This window comes from Mus pahari, chromosome 9 (assembly GCF_900095145.1).
Source record: "Mus pahari chromosome 9, PAHARI_EIJ_v1.1, whole genome shotgun sequence".
In the NCBI taxonomy this organism is placed as follows: domain Eukaryota; kingdom Metazoa; phylum Chordata; class Mammalia; order Rodentia; family Muridae; genus Mus; species Mus pahari.
This window is the reverse complement of record NC_034598.1, coordinates 82,502,013-82,515,826: the sequence shown is the minus strand read 5'-3', so window position 1 is coordinate 82,515,826 and position 13,814 is coordinate 82,502,013.

The following is a 13,814-nucleotide window of genomic DNA, read 5'->3' as shown; positions in this document are numbered from 1 at the left end:
ATGTCTGTCTCTCACACTCAACCTACACACACACACACATGCTCATACATGCACATTAACACATACACACAGGTGTGCCTACACACATGTGAACACATATACAAACACATGCATACCACATGGATATAAATGTAAAAAAAAAAGAAAGATTTTTCATTTGTTGATTTTTCTAAACAGTAGTGAGAGAGACATTCACTCTATTTCAGGAAGAAGTATAAAGACATTTACACTATGTGAAGGCAGAAGGGGCTCTAGGAAGGTGGCGATTGAAAGCTCTTTCATCTTTATGAAATACAGCTTTAAGTATCTAAAATGTTGGCCTTGCTCTGTGTCTCATAAGCTATGGGACCTAAGGAAAGCTTGTATATCACAAATGCTCATCTGTGGGGTAATATTAGCAACAATAGCAATATTACAGACTACGATTGAATGGCAGAAACAACAGTACAGTACTCTATGTGCTTTGTTAAGTTCCTTATTCTCCTTACAGACTATCTGATAGTGGGCTGTGAGAAAACTAGTATATATTACCTCTAGATCATCAAGGAACTCAGGAACTAACACACTATTATCCATGTTCTGTTCTCCCTTTCCCTTTGCTATGGAGAACCCACAAGAGATGACCACTTAGACACAGTTTATAGCCAACTGAAATCTCTTATTCCAGCCAGCTGGGACTACACTCAGGTACTTGGGTCCCAAGTATAGCCCTGAGCATTTAAAACAATGAGTTTTTAAGGAAAGAACCACATTCGGGTGTCTCACTCAGCTGCTGGAAGGGATCAGAGGAAGGGGCTTGGGGTGGCAGGACTGTTGCTCAAGCAAGCAGTTTAACAGAAGGTAAGGTAAGTTACCTGCAGTACCTTGACCTGATTCCTAAAATAGACTTGGGTAATTTTCCATGGGGTTCCCCATCAAGAAGATCAAATTCTAGTTAAACCTAAAATGGCCTCAGTGAGAACTCAAGATGGAGGAGGCCTCTGCATGGTCTTGCCTTGTCACATTCCCTACTAGTTCTATGAGCATGAGTCAGATTGTTGGCACATCCTGTTCAAGGAGAGTATAGTTTGTCCTAAGGACAAGTAGCTTAACTGAGTTTACTCTTCTACTGATGTAGTTGGCATGCAGCTGAGGGTCCACCATTAGCCCAATCACATTAAGGATCAACCCTCCAGCTAATGCTGCCAATAAGGCCATGGGTATTAGCTAAACAGAGACTGAAACCAATTGTCTGATCTGGGTTCTTCTTTCTTCTCCTTACTTGAGGTTTTCTCTGACTGTGGCAAGGTTTGCCCTAATTACCACTGATAGGTTGTCATAGACACAACAAGTTTTTCCTAAAACCATGCAAAGTCCTCCCTGTGTCATAAAAATGGGTCCAGCCTCTTTTAGTTCTGCAGGACTACCTATGCGAGGATGTCATAGAAATAAAATGGCTCTCCAGCCTAGAAATAAAATTCTTCAAATAGCCTGAGTCTAAATCAGGTTAGAAACTGAGTTTGCTAAAGTTTTGCCTTCCACCAATCAAGCCTCAGGCGCTGTGGCAGTCACACTGATTACACCTGACCCTACTGGAATTGGGAACAGAATTGGAACCTGTTTGACTTTTGTTAACATTAAGTCAAAGCCAATATGAGCTCTCCCTTTTACTCCAGTATAGGCGCAGACCTTGAGGATAACAACTGATGTACATAGAGTGGGGATATGACATTCCAGGGAGTCAGAGCAGGCACATTTAGTCAAACCATTAATATAAGCAGGTCATGTTATTTGAGGAAATGATATAAGTACCTTGTCCTTGGCAAGACAACCCTCCTTTGCCAGGGCATGCATAAAACTGCAATCCTGGAAGGCCTTGTTCTAGCCAGTCTTCTCTACAACCTGATTTACTGACCCCATCCATCCCCTAGATCCATATTGTTCCAGCCCCAGAAGGGTCATAGGGGAGCAGAGACCTACCCAAAGGATAGTTTCCCATCCTCGTTCTTTTCTGAATTCCTATGTCCAGGTTTGGAGCTCATGGGGATTGTTTATCCCAGGTTAGTAGACAGTCCTATTTTAAGGAGTCCAAAGTCCAAGCGATGGTCTATTTGTCCTTAATGGCCCTTTCCCCTCCAATGGATCACACCAGCTACTTTGATAGCAGTTGGGGTATTTAGAATAACTGGGTAGCATCCCTTTCAGAGAGGTTCCAGGGTCTAGGCAGGGACCTTCTTTATCCAAACCAAATCACCTGGCTGAAAATGGTGGGGTGGGTTTAGAGGTCTGAGATGGCAGGATTCCCTTCATAGTCCTGTCAATGGCCTGACTAGCTTTATTGCAAATCCAGCAAGGACCTGAGAAGGGTGCAAAGAGGCAGTCTCCCAAACACAATTGCCACAAGGAAGCCCATCCCAATATGAAATACTTTGGGCCCTGAGCAGGGCAAAGAGAAGAAGGTTGGCACTTTTTCCCACCAGTTTCCAGGACCAATTTAGAGTCTCCTTAAGAGTTCTATTCATTCTTTCTACCTGACCTTAGTTCTGTGGCCTATATACACAATGTGATTTCTAATTAATATCTAATACCTTTGCCAGAATTTGAGATGCCTTGGTTGTAAAGGCCAGACCATTGTTAGATCCCAAAGCTAAGGGCAGCCCAAACCTAGGGATTATTTCCTGAAGAAGTTTCTTTGTAACTATTAGAGAAGTCTCTATTTGGGAGGAGTATGTCTCCAGTCATCCTGAGAAAGTATCGACAAACACCAAGAAATCTTTATGGTCAAAAACAATAGGCCAGATTTCAATAAAGTCCAACTTCCAGAGTCTCCAAAGCCCATTTCCTTGAGCCTATCTCACCCGTAGGGTCTTTCTTCCTAGTGTGGGGTTTTACTTGGATTCAGGTGACACATCTAAAAGCAATATCTTTAATCCGGCTTTCCAAATTTGGAAATGATACCTGGATCTGTGGAGTTTTGTGGTTGCCAGGGTGGCTTGGTAGAAATTCAGAACCAGTCTCCTTCCTAGACCCTAGACTGTCTGGCAGCATCCAGTACCTTTGTTTATCCTGTGTGGCCAGTTCTTGTTTCACCCAGTCAACCTTTCCTGGAGTATATTCTTAGCATTCTACTAAGCAGTGACCCCCAAGACTTGGAGAGGCTCCACTCATTCTTGAGCCACTCACCAGGTGCCCAAGTCAGCTGTTCTATTGTGTACAGCTTCTGGGTAATCTCTGTTTTGGTGTCCTTTTCAACAGACAGAGGCCGCTGGGGAACACTGCTATTAAGGTAACAGTTCCTCATGATATTAAGGTAACAGTTCCCCATGACTGGATGGCTTTCTGAGCTCAGTGCCAAACGAGGGATTCTGTTTCTCAGTGGGGCTTCCCTGTATCTGCGTCTGGAGATTATCCCTAAACACAGATGCCTGGCCTTGTCTGAAAAGTGACCTTGTACAGAGCTCTCTCTACAAGGCTGAATAATTCGGCATACACATCCCACTCTGGCTTCTTGCCCACATGATATTTGGTGCTGTATTATAACCAATCAGCCCTTCCTGCTTGCTTGATGCTATGACCAATTGTTCCTTTCCACCCATACCCCTAGAAAAGCCCTTATATACCCTATGCATGAAAAAAAACCAGTACTCTCATCTCACTGCAACAATCTCCAGAGATTCATACTTATGGCTGTCCAAACCCCTGCTCTCTGCCTCTGTCCCATTTCTCCCCTCAGGCTGGTGGACAACAGTCTCTAGACAGAAAGGGGTAGGGTACAAATGGCCACCCTTTGGGGTAACCAGATAGCTTCCAATAGGGTTAAGATTTCTTCTCTGCTTTTAATTTATTTTCCTGCTGAGGCTAACAATTCTCTTTCCTCATGTACACCCCCCATGGACACGGGCTGTGGCAACATCATATTGACTATCATTTATACTTATATGACAAGAGCCTTATCTTTCTCCCAGTGGAATGCTTGAGTTAAAGCTAAAATCTCAGCCTATTGCGCTGATGCTCCTCTGCTTAAAGATTGTGCCCATAAAATCTTATCTCAGGTAACCATTAATGCTTTTGCATACCTGATCCCACCATGAACAAAACTGCTCCCCCATGGTTGAAGCTATGAGGAGGCCATCAACAAACTAGAGCAGGGTACTTTGTAGATATTTTTGTCTAAATTTCAGCAAATCAGTACATAGAACTTCATAAACAGTTAGTGAGTTTTTGAACCCTTTCTCTGGTCTATTTCCCATGTTTTCTCTCTTGTCTATTTCTCTGCAACATCTATCAACACACAGGAGAGTTTCTTTCTTTGTTTTTCCTCCTCTGAATCTTGGCTATTGTAAGCTTTCTGAGAAATTTCCCAAAGTTGACACCTATTCATCCCTTCAAATACCTCTAATTTCTGGAGCTTTCTACTTATGCCTGGGGCCAACTGCCTGATAAAAGCAATATTATTGGCTCACTGGTTTCAGAGGCCATCTGGGTCTATAGGAGTAAATACCTGATCTGCCTCATAGAGCCCTTCTAGAAACCCAGTGGGCTGTTCATCACCTCCTTGAATAACCCAACTTGTCATGGATAAGTTGGTAGGTTTTCTCACTACCACTTTTAACCCTCCCAATAATGTTAGGTAATGAAATCTCCAACACTCTTATAACTTAAATAGTTTCAAATAGTCTGAAAAGGGCCTGTGATGTCTCCAAAAAAAAGGGAGAGTTAGGGGTCTTCCAATAATACAGTCGCTGATAGAGAAGAGCACATAAACCATAAATGGAACAGGAATTAGGCCTCTACTTTTTCTCCTGGGGCCGCTGGGTAACTATTTTCCCCATCTCTGGGCCTAAGTTGCTGCTTAGAGTAGTCAGGAGAGGGACCAGTGGGGGGGGGCAGTGGGGAGCAGGGCACACATGGCTTGGGGAACTATTTCTTTCTCCTTGCAAAGGGGCTGGGTGAACATGCCAAAGTTTTGGATTTCCCTGGGCAATCCAGCCTGAATTCAGATCTCCAAGAAGTCAGATCTTAAGTCAATGAGGACATCTTGCATTATAGAAAGCCACTGGTTCTTATAGGAAAACTTTCTGGCTATCATTGCCACTCCAACCACTAGTGTAGCCCTAACTACAGCATCATCCAGATAACAACATCTTGGCCACTGTTCCTTCCAAAAGACAGGTGCCAAAGCACAGGCAGGCAGCCCAGCATGGTCTGTGATTCTGTAAGAAATCAAACCTCATCTTGGGGACAGCAGTGCCTGCTGTTTCACAACAGCTTATTCCCCCTTCCAGTTAAGCTGTTTCTTTAACCAACTGAACTGAGAGAAACACAAGGAGAGACATATATGGAGACATAATCATACAGGGAGATCACATAGACAACCATGTGTGGCCACCACACATTCATATACCTGAACAGACCAAGAGAGTCTGATAATGTCTCAATATAGATCCTGGTCATAGGGTCTACTGTCATGTCTTACTTTTCCTCTTGTGCCCTAACCAGATGATGTCTCCCATGGACCAAACTTATCTTCACAAATGTTCAGATCAGATGACTTTTGATTTATTTCTTTTTCTTTTGGGTAGTGGTATGGAGTATCCGAAGCACACGAGATCAATCGATCAGAAAAAAAAAAAAAAATTCCTATGGTCCTGGGATTTATCAGGTGGTATGCCCCCTAGGAGTCCTCTCTAGCCAGAACACTATTTCCTGAACCTGGGAGTTCCCAAGGCATCTAAGTGACAAGGTCCAGTTTCTGGGGAGCTTTCTTGAGGACCAACAAAATGTTATGAAGAACCCATCAGAGACAACCACTCAGACACAGTTGAGAGCCAACTGAAAGTCTTTATTCCAGCCAGGTGGAAGAACATTCAGGTATTTGGGGTCCCAGGAATTTAGAGCAAATAGCTATTAAAGGCAAAAACCACATACTGGTGTCTCACTCAGCAGCTGAAGAGGGGGGTTTTGCTTAAGCAAGCAGTTTAACAAAAGCTAAGTTAGCTGGAGCATCTTGACCTCAGGTTCATAGATTAGAGGTGGGTAATTTTCAGAGGGATTCTCCATCAAGAAGATCAAATCCCAGTTAAACCTAAAATTCCCTCAGGAAGAATACAAGAGGGAAAAAACTTTGCATGCCTTGCCCTCTTAGACCTTGGAACTGTGATGTTGGTTATTGACATAGTAGAGCCTTGGCCATCTTGAATACTTGAGTAACCACATGGAGCAGACCATATTTTCTTATTACTATACACATTTGACATGTGATGTGAAGATAAATAAATCTGTGGCTAAGATTTCAGGGTGAAGTTACTTCTAAACTCAACCTTGTCCCTGTGAGCTAAAGCAGATAGCACTATACAATACTTGAAACAATAACTCAATAACCAGTTATGATGTTCATGCCTTTAATCCTGGCACTTAGGAAGTTAAGGCAGAAGAAATTCAAGGTTTGAGGCCAGCATGGACTACATAGTGAATTCTAGTCTATCCTGAACTACAAGTTTGAGAACCTGCCTCAAAAATCCAAAAACAAGTAAACAGGAGAAAATTAACCTCTTCAAGGAATGTTACAAGAACATAGCTAAGATCAATGTAAATACTACATTGGGAATAAATGAACACATGGTAAATGTTAATCATGGCCTTCAGACTTAAGAAGAACTTTCTTAGAAATAACCATTGAATGGGGACTTGCTTACAGTTTCAGAGTGTTATTCCATTATTATCATCATGGTGAGAAACACGGCCTCACACAAGTTGCCATGGTGCTGGAGAAGTCACTGAGAGGTTCATCTTGATCCAATGGCAGCTGAGGGCAGAGGCAGGGCAAGCTACTGAACCTAGCATGGACATTTGCAACTCCAATGCCCATCCCTCATGACACACCTACTTCAATAAGACTGAACCTCCTAATCCTTCCTGGACAGCTCACCAACTGGGGACTAAGCATGCAAACATCAAACATACGAGCCTACAGGAATCAATCTCATTTAAACCACCACAAGAGTCTCTTGCCCCATATCCATTAATTTTGACTTGTCCCATGATTACCTTGATGTTGTCCATAGCCTTGCCTTGGTTTGCTGCAAAAAGTCTAAACAGGCTAATTAGGTAATATTTCTATGCATTAAACATGGGTGATACTGCAAGCATCACTGAAAACACAGAGTCCTTTGTGAAAACACGTTCTGATTTGCTCTCTCATCCTCCATGCCTCTGCTTTCTCTGCTATCCAGAGAAGCCCCTGGCCATTCTTCTCACTTCTCAATACTAGGGACATAAACACCAACAGCCACGTATTTCAAACCTAGCGACTTTGAACAACAGAAATTAATTGTTTCAGAGACATGTGGAAAGGAATACCCTTTTACTTTCATCAAGCTGTAGCTGTTACCATCAGTCTTCAATGTAAATATGTATCACTCATTTTTTCAAGTCATTCCTCCTATGTCAATGTGCCTCATGTGATCACCTTCATATAATAACAGCAATATATTAAAATAGCATCCGCCAAAAACTTCCATATGACCTCATCTTAACTCTCTGTACTGGCAATAACCCTATTTCCTGACAAGATGCATTCTGAGACAGGAAAACTGCACCTCAGTGTGGGCTTTAGGGGGAAGGAACATGACTCAATTTACACTTGGATTATATTCCTGTGGAAACAGAATCAACTCCCACGAGTTTATCAACTTTTTGTATTTTATATTCTCTAGGCCTTACATAAAATTCCCATTGCATCTCAGATATTGTTGCTGAAAGTACTTTTCTACTAAAGAAATCCACTATGATTGCCACTGAGAATAACTGAAAGTTAGGGACTTCTATATTAAAATATATCAGCAAACTGGAGACACCCAGAATGAGAGGAAATAAAACTCAAGAAAATTGGGTAGGGAAACGAAACTAAGGCATATTGACATTGTGTAACTATTTTGATAATTCTGAATTCAGAGTAAGGGGCATGAAAGTATAGATTGTGAGCAGAGGAAGGTTAGGGAAAGAGAAAAAAGAATTTCTGCCCTGTTTTAGGCAGAAAGACACACAATTTAAGGGTTTATACAAGCCAAGATCTTTGTAACAAGGGAAACATCTACAGCTATGCCTGACTATGCATTTGGTCATCCCCTTAAGCACATGTCAAAACAGGGAAGCTCGGCAAGTCGGCTTAAAACCAAGCAGATAAATTGCAAAGCAAAGCAGAGTTTTTTATGATTTCGAGTCACAGTGAAAAAGAAATAAGAGTTTAGGATTTGGCAGAGGGAGGGGCTCAGCGAACTGCACAAACTCTTCAGAGCATTAAGCCATAGAAGCAAAGAAAACCACCGAACAGAGACATAGCCAAATGTAAGCATAGCTTTTATTAGGCTTAAGAAATAGCAGGAGAAAAAGTATCAACTCTGAGTTGGAGATAGCATTATCAAGAGACCCTGAAACTTTCTATTTATAATATGAGAAAAATAATAAAAATTATTTATTAGGCAGGTCAAGAAATAGGGCATGTTCAAATACCCAAATTTTTTTCCCTCATAATTGATTCATGTATTAAAGTTAGAAGATAAAAACATCTTGAAACTGTCTCTGGGTTATAAGTTCAAAACAATAAAGTAGAAGAATGTTCAAATAAATGAAGAGATGAGAAATTTTAACAAAGAACTGAAATGTGGAAACAAAGTGTCAGAGGAGAACTTCAGAACTGAAACCTATAATTACTAAACATAAACTAATTGGAAATTAAGACTAATTACTAAGTTAAGAACATAATGCCACAGAAGGTAGAACAGAGGATACAAGTCTTGAATTGAAGGTAATACAATAAAAATCCTGATAGAAAGAGGAGAAAAAGAATTCAAAAGTTACAAAAAAAGAAGACAAACCTATATGAGATAGTAATGAAAAATCTAACATAATTAATATAGCAAAACAAGACACAAAGTAAGAGATTGTTAATTAAAAGAGTACCTGAATATTTCCCAAACTCATGAACATGGTAACATAAAGTTTGAGGAATTCTGAGGACCATAAGCAAAATCACTATCCCCTACATGTACCCTGAAAAGACTAAATAGACCCACATCAACCCACATCACATCAAACTTCTGACACCCACAGATACTAGCAATAAAATATTTGAGAGAAATGTGGGAGAAGATGTTATCTTTAAAAAGCAACAATAAGCCAGGCGGTGGTGGCATACACCTTCAATCCCAGCACTTGGGAGGCAGAGGCAGGTGGATTTCTGAGTTCGAGGCTAGCCTGGTCTACAGAGTAAGTTCCAGGACAGCCAGGGCTACACAGAAAAACCCTTTCTAAAAAAAAAAAAAAAAAAAAAAAAAGCAACAATAGCTAAATTCTTATCATAGATGATGATGAAGAGAAGACAATGGAGGCCATCTTTGAAGTGTACCAATAGAACTGCCAATCAATGTATCCATGCTCAAAAATAATGGGAGACTGGAATAGTGATCAACAAAGTCTCTCAATGGAAAGAATACTTTGCTAGCACATCTAAGATAAACAATAACATTAGATTTTTTTTTGTAATATATAGGAGGAAAGTGTTTCCAAGTAGCAACTTGAAACTACTGGAAGCAAGAGAGAGCTCACCTCTTCCACAGCCCGCCCAGAAGCCTTGCATATACCATGTGAAGCTGTGTTTCTGTCCTTTCTCATCTACCTAAAGCATTTTCTGATTGGTTTTAATAAAAATCTGATGGCCAGTTAGTGAGGCAAGAAGTGGAAGGCGGGACTTTTTGGGAGGGAGAAAAGAACTCTGGGAAGAAGAAAGAGGGGAGGCCTTTTTGAGATATGAGAGGAAAAGAATGTGGCTATGGCACCTAGAAGATACAGTTAGCCATGTGGCTGGATGGGGGGGGGGGATTATCTGGGTTAACATAGATGAACTTAGTTGAGAGTCTGCCCAACTAAGGTCTAGACTTTGAAATAGTAAAAGGTGTCTGTGTCGTTATTTGGGGAACTAGCTGGTTAAGGAATAACTGCCGCCATATTAATTTTCAGCATTATTAAAATATACAGAATATTAATATTATTTTACACATACCTTTAGCTACATATAGCTGGACTCTAGCAGGCTGTTAGTCACATAGTAAGTACTTTATGGTTAAAATCATGTTAGCTCAACTTTACTCCAAAAAAAAATTTTTTTTTTGTTGCTGATTCTTGTCTTTTGTGTTTTACTGTAGTTTTTGAGACAGCATCTCACTATGCAGCTCTGAGTAGACTAGAACTTATTTAGACTAGGCTGGTCTCAAACAAATCTCTGACAAACTCAAATATAGATCTGCCTTCCTCTGCCCCCACCCAACAACCCAGTACTGGGATTAAAAGTGTGTACTACCACACATGTTCAAATGAACATGTTCTTCACTCCCATCCTAATCCATCTCAAAGAAAACACATATTCCTATTTTCACATGACTGTATAGAGTCAGTACAAAGTTTATTATTCTTAGCTCAGCAAAGAAATCCTTCTCATTGTAATCTCCAGTGTACAAGTCTAAATATTCTAGCACTACAGATGCCAGACTTCCCTCCCACTTAATTAATTAATCTCTCTTTAATTAATTAATCAATTGATTAATTAGGTATCTTTATAGAAGGGACCTCACAGATGATGTGGGTTTTCTTACACACCAGTAGTGAAACTCACAAGCTTTTTGTTTCTTACGCTGATTTAGGAATTTGTTTGCTTCCTTTGGTTTCATTAATCAGGGGCTTAGTATGGAAATCAATGCAGATCTCAAGCTCATAGCAATCCTTTTGCCTCAGCCTCTCCAGTCTGGGATGACAGGTGTCAGCCAAAATGCTGGACCCTTATTTAACTATATCCATGCCCACAGGAAGCGGAAGGAAAAATGGTGCAGGCATCACCTTTTGGGCCCCTGCCATACTCTGTGCATTCTTTTCATTACTAAATGGCCACCAAAATGTCTCCAGGACCCATTAAAGGTTTAAGTCCCCCAATATGTAATTAATGAACTAGCAAATTCTTGCCACTACACCTTAAAAGAAGCAGAGGTCAGGTGGTATGGAAAGGAATAAATAGGGCTACAACCAGTAAAATAATGCTGCCTGCCTTCTTTTTATTCTAAAGACTCATTGGTGCAGCCACTGGTTTTCCTGGCCACTCTCCTTTGGGGCAGAGTGCATTGCACAGCTTTCTCCAAGGCTCAGAAGCTAACTGCAGTGAAAGTGCTCTCCTGATGGGGCTTATGAGCACAGGCACTTCCTCCTGTCTTATTTGCAGCTCTCCACAATAAGCCCTCTCCCACACAAATACATATTTCCATTATCTTATTTTTAGAAATGCAATTTGAAGAAGGGAAACTGGGAACGTGATCTGACATTCTAATTGTAGTAAATTCTTCCATCTGAGTCTCTCTAGGATCTGACCGCAAATAAACAGCTCACCAGTGGATCTCGGCACACCCCGCTCCAGTCCTGCTCATGCTGATGCTGATTTCAAGCCATGTGCATTGTAGTCACAGAAATGCCCTTCCACACATTTATTAGTAAGAGCCCATCCTGTGGTATTATTATTCCTTATTGCACTGCTGTGTGTTATGGACTATGCATGTAGGAAATGAGTTTGAGGTTCTGTGAGCCAATGAATTACATTTTCTGGCTATTTTCAAGTCTTAAATCAGCGGCAATTCCTGCAAGGCACAAATGTTTTTTCCTGTGCATTTGATCCACACTTTTTACGTCAGGACTTGGGCGATGGCTCCATTAGTAATGTGCTTGCTTTGCAAGCATGAGGACCTGGGTTCAATCCCCAGAACCCATGTCTGAGGAATGACAGCTTAGGTTGCTCTCTGGCCTCCACACCATGCATCCATACGTGCATGTGTTCCTGCACACATACAAATACAAATTCACAAAATATGTTTAATGCCAATGAGATTGATAGGTTATTTCTCTGATGGTAAAAATGAGCCAATTCAAGCCAGATTAAAATATATACAAAGACAGATTTATTGGGAAGCTGCTCTAGGGTGGGCAAGCTCACTGGCCTCAAGGAAGGATGCCAGGAAGTTACCATGGAAAGGGAGACAGAGGAGAAGGGGAAGAGAAAGAGAGAAAATATGCACACAGATAGAAGAAAAATGGGGGGAGAGGAGGAGGAAGAGGAGTAGGAGGAGGAGGAGGAGGAGGAGGAGGAGGAGGAGGAGGAGGAGGAGCCAAAATAATGTCTGGGTTATATAGCAAAGAGCTTCTGGGAGGTCAGCCAAGCCCCTGGGCTGGAAAATCTAAAGTTGGGGGTAGGGTATGTCAGGTAGTGACTGAAGAATCCTGGAACACCTTGGAATCCAGGTTTGCTTTGGTATATAAAATATACACCTTAGCCCCTTGACCTGGGGTCTGAAACCAAAGTTAGATTCTTAAAGATAATTGATACGTGAGCTAGTAGAAACATTATGGCCTGACTCAGACACATTCTTAGAGTGGGGAGACTTGACCTAGGGACTTCTTTGACTAACCAACTCCATCTCTAGTCTGTCATTCACACTTTCTTTAACTCCATCTCTCTTTTGCTCTCCTAGCCATCCTTTCCTTTATGTATAATTATCTCATCATCTGAGATGCTCAGAACACTACTGGAAGAACCAAAGGGACCAAGAAAATAAGTCATGGTCTCATTCATGTTGGAGAATATAAATAAGCTAGAAAAAAAAATCATTAGACTACAAAGTAAGACAGATGAGCAGGGATCAGAGGGGAAGTGGGCAGATGCGGGAGGAGACACATTTGAATTGAGAACAAAGAGCTAAGCCTCAGTGCTCCCTAAAGAGGTACTCACACTTGGACTGACCCTGTTGGTGGCATACGGGCTGGTATTGGATAACTGATTTTTAGAATTTGGGGTCTAGGAAAAGTAGACAGTAGAGGGGGCAGACAGAGTAGAAAGAGTCTGTCTCTATGTGCTAATTAGAAGTTACTGCATTTATACTTACTGTGGGAGACTGGGGAGGACATGGCAGAGCAAAGAAGGTGTGGGCCCTGGCCCCCATGAAGCTGCAAGCAAGAATGTACTTCTTCACCTTGGTTCCTTTCTAATTGAGTAGTATGGAGTGAGGAACCTTAGGAAGGTGTTAGGGAAACAGTGCCCACGTAATTTTCAGGGGACTGTGTGACATGAAGGTATTGGCAGGGCTACAAGGGGACAGAAGGGGCCTAATACAGAGGTGAAGAGACCATCTCCTACAGAGACAGCATGGTGCCTTGAAAAGTCGAAAGCTGGAAAGCCTCCGATGACCCTTGATAGAGGCAACTGAATCACTTAGAACCAAAGAAACAGAATGAAAAGGTTAGTTCAATAGAGGGAGAGAATGCTTTGAAAGAATTTAGTTTGTAGGACTGCCAGTGACTTGACAGCCCGATGTCCATAAGAAAGTTAGGAACTCAAGGTGCTTGGCGTCCCTCTAGTGCGTTCATGGAGAATCCCTCCTTCTCTAGGAAAAGCCTAGTGTTACTCCGAAGGTCTTTAACCCACAGTGTAAGGACTTACCCCACAGCACAGCGTGCCTTATTTTAAGTTAATAAATGTCACTCACATAACAAAATAGTGTCAGCGTGGACCCTAGTATTCAACCAAATAGCTGGGTACCTTAGCAGAGTGAAGTAGGTACTTGAGGTTAACCATTACAGCATCAAATAGAAAATTCTTATCCGACAGTACAGACATGGCTGTTCCCATCATGAACTCAAGACACCAGCAAGGGTGGCAATTGTGGCCAGTTGTAAGGGGATAGAACAAAACTGTAGGACTCTCAGGAGTATATAGGATGTCCTCTGGGTGTTCTCCCTGAATCATG